At 44.6% G+C, this 7,922-nt stretch overlaps 1 long non-coding RNA gene across 1 annotated transcript; it reads right to left on the bottom strand.

Moving 5' to 3' along the window:
* Positions 1–6,252: 6,252 nt before the first annotated feature.
* LOC125514965 lies at positions 6,253–7,048 on the bottom strand. The gene is made up of 2 exons (XR_007286698.1): positions 6,919–7,048; positions 6,253–6,469 (listed from the first exon to the last, which is right to left on the bottom strand). It is a non-coding gene; the product is annotated as an uncharacterized LOC125514965 (long non-coding RNA).
* Positions 7,049–7,922: the final 874 nt, after the last annotated feature.

The following is a 7,922-nucleotide window of genomic DNA, read 5'->3' as shown; positions in this document are numbered from 1 at the left end:
CATATAGCACACGATACCTTAAATGCGCCAGAAAATCAAACCCGTGGTAAAATTGTGATTGGTTTACGTGGAAAAAATTTAGAGGCGAAACGATGAACTCACGTCTTTATTTCAAAATTAGTACGTCTTCATTTCAAACGAAATTATTCTGTTTGTGCACACGAGCGCTAAGAGGCAACCGTTTGCATAGGCCTTTCCGCACGTGCGGCGACCGGGGATATTTTTGGCCCTTTTCACCTAGGCCGCCAACACCCGGAGTCCCCAACCCCCCCCCCCCCCCCCCCCGCCCGCGTTTCACTCAACTGGTCCACCCAATCTCCTTCGCCAGCTCCCCCCCCCCTTCCCCAGGTCCATAGCAGAACCCTCTCCGGTGCCGCCGTGCTCACCCCAGTCGTGTGCCCGCTCTTCGGCGTCAAGCCTACCTCCACTGCCGTTCCCAACACGCGGCGGCCCGCGCCTCGCCGTCTTCGTTTGCTCACCAGCCACCCTCGAGCATATCGATGCAGTAACCCTCGACTCTCCTGTGGTCCGGCTGGGTTTGCATTAAGAAGCCTGCTAGTTACTGCTCCCCATCGCGGTGAGGCATATTTCCTCGCAATCCCTCTTCCAATTTCATTCCGTATGTTCCCAAATTGGCTATAAAATAACGGAGAGTGTATATGTGTTCATTATCTACCTTCCTTACTACATATAAGCTGTATTTGTTCTAATAAGTTACTGCATATTTACATATCGCGAGCGCCTGAGTCACACAAATTTAACAAATTAGCCGTACATTTTCTAAATTATTGCATGGCATGTTTAGAAAGCTTGATACCAAGTTGTTAGTTTTATGCTTATCCTCCTTTCCTGAGTTTCGCATGTGTTCTCTGTAGATGCCGAGTAGCAGCGAAAGCACTCATTCAGGCTATGTATCTTCATCTGATTCGGACAACCCTAGGTCTTCAGCAGATTGTGAGGGATCAAGTAGTCTTGAACGGGATAGAGCTGCAGCAATTACCCTTCCGGTCAGGACACGAAGGAACGCTCCAAGGAAGCCCACACACCAGCCTAAAGGTGTATATGAAGTAACCGAGATTGATTTAAAGTCATGGGCTCCAATTAAACAAGATAAAGCACGCATGAGGTTCGGGAGTGTGTGTGGATTTGTTGGCAGGGCAAGGCTCAACATTAATCTGCCGGGGTTTCAGAAGGCTGACACAGAAACACGGCGAAGGATAGTCCGGGAGATCATGGATCACTTCAACGTTCCAGAGTAGTGGAGAATGCAAGTGGAACACGCTGCACTGAAGAAGGCTAGGGATGCTTGGAGAAATTAGAAGCACATGTTGTACAAGAAGTGCTTGACTGAAGGCAAGGACCCAATCCCCACATACCCCCAAATTACAAAAGCAGACTAGGCAGAATTCAAAAGGGTCAGGACAACTAAAGAGTTTGGTGAGAAGAGTTTCAACCAATCGGAACTTCAGAAGAAGAACATACACCCCCACCGTATGGGTGTGACAGGATACTACGGCGTGAAACTGATATGGGAATAGGAGGACAAAGAAGCAGTAGCGGCGGGTGGGAATCTGGCCTTTAGTGAAATCAGAGGCGAACGTGCCAGAGACTACTAGCGGGCACGTGCAAAAAGGCGTGATGACGGAACTTATTACTTTGAAAACGCACGTGACGCCAAACTGTATGAAGTGATGTTAGAGGCTTCCAAGATCTCTGGAAGGTTCTACAGGAACTTAGGGCCATGTGACATTCTGTCCATTGCTCTGGACACAAAAGAGCCCCCTGGCCGTGTAAGGGGTATAGGTGTTAATGTCCCGCACAAGAGGGTTTTCACACTCAGTAAAGAAAAGAGGCTCGGCATGAAAAAAGTAAGGAGTGAAATGAAGCAGAATGCATTGTATGAAAGGTTGAATAAAGAGATTTATCCGGCTGTTTGAAAGGATATTGAGGAGTCAATGATGATGCAGAAGACTCTAACACCGACATATAGCCAGCAGATGGGAGGGGGTCGGGCATGGAGGATGATGCTTATTGTGCGACAACACTGCACAAGAGTAGTTGTGCATCAGCTGACCCCAGCGACACTGAGACTGCAACTGCTCGTGATGATGCTATATCTGATCTATATGGAATGAAAGACAGACTGAAGGACGTGCTTACACATTGTGAAGGTGCATTAAAATGTGCTTACTCAAACGGTGACGCTCTCCTTGACACAACAGCTCTCGCGGGCTGATGCACCAACCTATGATCAGCCGGCTTGACTTTGTGACGTACATTTCATGTCATCCTCTACCCCAAAGCAGACAATGGCAAGGCCTACCTGGAGGAGACCCAGCTGCAGCACATGCTCAGCAGACCAACCTGGTGAAACAGACTGCTAAGCAGTCTGATGCTTCGAAACCGCCTGCTAAGCAGTTTGTAGGTTCAGAACCGACTGTTCATCAGTCCATCGATCCGCGGGCGCGTGGTCAACATACCAATGCGTCAGCACTTCCTGCTCAGCAAACCAATGCATTGGCACGGCCTCCTCAGCACACCAACAAGTTGGCACCACCTGCACAGAAACCCGACATAGCTCCAACGCATGGTGATCAGTCCGATGCCTCTGCTCCTACAGCCCAGCAGTCCGTCACAGCAGCACCGCTAGCTCAGCGGTCCAACATAGATAAACCGTCTGCTAAGCAGTCCGCCCAAGCTTCACCGTCTGCTCGACAGTCTACCTTGCAGCCAACCATATGTTCTGCCAGAAATGCTTCAAGTACCAAGAAGGAAGTGGCCAAAAAAGCTACACCCACGAGGAAGCACACCGGGAGAGTGAAGAAGAAAGAGAACGATTGCCTCTTACTTAAAGCACTAATCGCCCAGAACCAAATTAACAGCAACTTGTTTGAATCGGGGAGTAATATTATTTCTGACGTCATGGATGATGAAGTAGAATTGTTGCTTGCTAAAAGTAAAGCAGTTGTACTTCAAGCACGCAAGTACGTCCATGACCAACCATTTCTTGTTGGTGAATACTTTGATGAGTGCAACTCCAGTTGCCGCGAGTTATATGAATATTGCATGGATCAAATGTCAAAAGGTCATCATGGTTTGCTAGTCCACTACAACAGAGATCAATTCCGACACGATGCTGGTTCCATCAATGTGAGTTTCGAGGACTTACATCTCTTCTTCAACTTCAACGTGCTCGATGCCACTCTTGTTAGATGCCTGATTTTGTAAGTACTTAACAAACTCTGATCAACTTCTCCATACAAGGTTGTAAATGATAAACAGCTAACTGCATTTTATTCCTCTCAGGGGATTGAACACACAGAGAAGAAAAAGGGAGAGTGTGTATTTCATAGATCCTGCATTAGCAAATGGCACAGCATTAGATGGTAAGAACCGACGGGACTGGGCCGTTAACACGGTCATCTGTATCTTCGAAAACACGTCCCATGCATAATCATTTCTTTGGCCATATCATGAATGGTAAGTCAAGTAAACAACCACGCATACACTGATTGTCTTTCAGATTTCGACATCATTCATAAGTTCATGGCTTTTTTAATATGTAGCAATCACTGGATATTAGTATTCATTATTCCAAACAAGAACACAATTTACTATATTGATTCTCATAGAGAGTCAACAAACGCTCAGGATCTGACGCATGTTCAACAATTTTTGGATAGGTATTAAATTCTATGATGTTGAAATTAATTTGCATTCATATCTGGTTCAATAATTGATGTTATCAAAATTCATCATCATTTGCAATGTGCTCGCATTGTGGAAAACTAAACCAGGGAACCTATTCAAGACGGAACAACCTCTGCAGCACAAGATCGTTTCTCTAGTAACACATCGAAATCCGTTATTTTCGGAAAATTTATCCAACAGTCTGCAAATACCTCTCCTTACGTTAGTCAAATGTTCAAGCTTCTAAATAAACCTCTTTCTATTTTGTCCAAAGAAAAAATAATACATCTAACACCGGTTAGGTTGTTCCTAACAGGACAAATACATGACTAATTTTGTACAAAAAATTTCAGTGTCCTCAGCAAGAAGCAGGGACCAACCTTTGTCGATACTATATTTGCAGACACATGATCTCCATATGCAAATCTACTGATAGTTGTGACGATCCTCGCGAATTAGTACCAATAAGTCCATCTTAATTAATATCTTCTACTCCACTCATATGGCACATTCTGATCTTAAAAATACTATAGCTCATCTTAAAACCAAGGAACCCTGAACCGCTCCCGGCTGGTGAATTGCTGATGGTTCGGAGATTAATCAGCGACTTCTTCCTGGATCACTACATCAATCTCACTGGTGATAATGAAGATTTCAACATGCATTCTCCTAAAACATTGAGTAAGAGTTAGCCGCTAAACATATAACGCATGGATCCATTGTTTTCCATCTGATGAGGTCTTCGTATTTCATACACTATGATCAATTACGTAATGCATATATGTGTGGACAAATCATTGGAATTTAGCTACCGTATGTTCAATTGCAATTGTTGCGAAATCTGATGAATGTTCTTCCTGTGGACACTATTTGTTCAATTGAATATTGTGGTGAATTTGCTTTTTGCGTGCCAATTCAAAATGGGATGTTTTTGTTTCAACCTGGCAATTGCTCCGCACATGGTTCAACTTCAACTAAATGAGTGTGCGCGATCCACATCGGAAAGCATACGTCAATCGTAGTGAAACCGTCGGTGATACACAACAGATCACAAACGATTTGCAACGCTACTACATGTGCATAGGGTCTCTGTGATATCGCGTTATCACACACGAGAACCGGGAGTAAACCGTGACCAATGCAAAGTACAATCCTAGTCATAATTTTTTCAGAAAACGTGTGGGGTCCCAAACGAAAAGCACACGTCACTCTTGCGGCAACCGTAGGTGATACCCAACAAATCACAAATGGTCTGCAACACTTGTATGTGTGCGAAGGGGCTCCTGAACCGTTTGTGACAGAACATTATCGCATACGGTAATTGTTGGCAACCGCGTGCGATAGAGTCTAGCATGGTAGACGGGTTACGGAGAAAACTCGTGTGCGATGGGGCACAAATCACACACGGTTCATATGTTGGCCCGTGTGCCTTACATAAAGTTTCCCAAACGGTTCATTACAACAGACCGTATGGTTTCACCGCGTCATTAGAAACGCTTAATCACTGATACCACATGTGCGAAAGAATTTATTGTGTGCTGCATCGCACACGATTACATTTTAGAAGGCCTCTGGATCACTGTTCCATATCCTCAATGGTTTCTAGGCCGTGTGGGAAGGGCACCCTATCGCACACACTAACTTGGCGACGGTTCCAAATGTCGTCGCGGAAAGGGGTTAAAAACCGTTTGTTTAGCACCGACGCGCACAAGTGTTAGCTAACAATGACATAGAGGAAGAAGAAACGAAATGTCAAGAAAAACTAGTCATGCCCTAAGGTATAACAAATGCATCTTGACGATTGTTTCTCATTGCATCGTGCAATACTCTGGAGTCAGAAGTAGATCCCTCCCAGTCGGGTAGAACATAAAGAAATTTCATGTTCCAATCAACAACACCTAGAATGTTTTGGTGATATCTTGCTTTCTATTCTTATACCTACCTTGGTCAACCGGAACAACAGAGACGTCAACATGACACCCGTCTAGTGCTCCCAATGCATTGCCAAACCTTAATTTGTAATCATTTGGAGGTTCAACAGAAGGATCCGGAAGCTTTATAAACTCCCCACTTAGGGAAAGGATGGCTTTTAACACACTTGAGAAGTGCCTACTAATAGTCTCTAAAGAACACTTGTAAGTGCCGCGGAGCAACCTCATCTTAAGACCATGTCCAACCACCAATAAAAGCATTGCAACCTTTTTTCTACAATCACATATATGTTGTCAACCAAGCCACACTTCTCACGCAACATAGAACGTAAATCATGGAAGTTTCTTTTAGTTAATCGCAACTCATCATAACAAGTTACTTCTGAACCATTATATATTTCTTTGAGAAAATACTTCCTAAGACCATACGGATGCTCCTCATCACCGAAGCATCCTAAATTCTTTGCTGCCCTTTGCATACTAAGATAAGCTAGTGCAAGACAAACTGACTCAATATACATTGTTGTCAATACAGTCCTTTTCATGTTTCTTCTTTTGTTCTCTTCGGTAATGGAAGCAATTAAGTCCATTTGAGACATTATGGAGCTACAATGCACACATACACAAACACTAATTATGAACTTGGCATTAGCAGCACACAACATCATTATTTCACCATCTCCTTTGACAAAGAAAGCATGCACTATTAAATCTACACATGAGCAGGACACAACATATCAATTGAGAGAGAAAAACATCAATTGTTCAATCATCACATGAGCAGGATAGAGCATCACATATTCAACATCTCAACTGACAGAGTAAAGCATGAATTTTTTCACCTCAATCTGCACAAACATACAAGTTTAGGTCAGCAAACTTTGCACAAATAAATGGACCAACAGAGGATAATCTGCAATAATCAGCATGAACACATGAGAATGTTGGCTGTCATAGTAAAAGAAGAAGGGGGCAGAGGAGGAGGTGGTCGGTTGGCAGGGAAGGACAAAGATCTAGGGCAGCCAGGGGAGAAGCTGAAGGGGGCAGAGGAGGAGGTGGTTGGATGGCACCCAAGGAGGAGGATCCCGGGCCGTAGAGAAAGAAGAAGAAGGGAGCGAGAGGAGGAGGTGCTCCGCCGGCGGCCAAATCTGATGGATTTGGGGATTCAGAGGGAGGGCGGAGGGGGACTTCACATGAGAGGACGGAGGGAACCAGCCGACGGGAAATAGATGGAGCTACAGCAGCGAGGAATGAGTCGTCGGAGGAGGAGGGAGGGCGGCCGGCGAGAGGAGCATACCTGCGCGTCGCCGTCGAGGTTTCTCGCGTGCTGCCTCGTCTGGCTCCTATCGCGGGGTGGGGGAAAGGGTTTCCCCTAGTCGAGCGATGAAACAGAGGCCCGAACAGGTACGTTTTGCGGGAACTCGTCGTTTCCAGGCGTTTCAGAGCGGGAGGGGTCCGAACCGTGGGAGGGCTCGGCGCACAGGCGGGATTTCGGATGTATTCGCCAGGATTCAGACGACAGTTTCCATATACTCCCGCCGTTTTTACTTAGTCCAAACTTTGACAAAGTTTATAAACAAAAATATTGATATATACAATAACAAATCAATATCATTAGATTCATTATTGAACATACTTTCACATCATATAGATTTATTATGATAAATGTTTATATATTTTTTTTATAAACTTGGTCAAACTTATTTCAGTCAAACCTAATATCCAGAGTAAATAAAAATGAAGAGAGTACGACCCAAACATCTGAATTGTAAGTTTGGCAATACCAAATCGATTACAGGCCCTGGTACATACATCCAAACAAGGTGTGAGAAAAATATCCAATCTATTATCAAAATTCATCGGAAATACAAAGCACCTCAACAAAATAAAAATTACATCGAGATTCAGACCATCGAACAACCACTATCACCGCCAAAATGAACCGCCGATGCACCGCCTCCGAGGCTCCCCTGTCAGAGCTGGCTTGACCTTATTGTTGACGGGAAGTCTATGTTCATGTGCAACTAAGGACCAACGCCTTGAGCCGTAGATAGGGCTCGAAAAAAGCACGAAGCTCGCAAGCTAAACGAGTAGCTCGTGACTCTGCTTGAATCGACTCGAACTCAAAGAATAACGAGTCGAGCCGAGCTTTAGTTTAAAATTGTTTATAGACCAAGTTAAACGAACCAATCTCATGAGTACTTGTGTACTCGTTAGGCTCGGTACAAAAAATCAGCCACTCCCAATACAAAAAAAAAGCAGCCACTCAGCAGTCAGCACCCTATGTCCTAGGCGCACAAC

This window comes from Triticum urartu, chromosome 6 (genome assembly GCF_003073215.2).
Source record: "Triticum urartu cultivar G1812 chromosome 6, Tu2.1, whole genome shotgun sequence".
Classification (NCBI taxonomy): Eukaryota; Viridiplantae; Streptophyta; class Magnoliopsida; order Poales; family Poaceae; genus Triticum; species Triticum urartu.
Note: the sequence above shows the minus strand (reverse complement) of the source record. Positions and strands in the feature narration are given on the sequence as shown.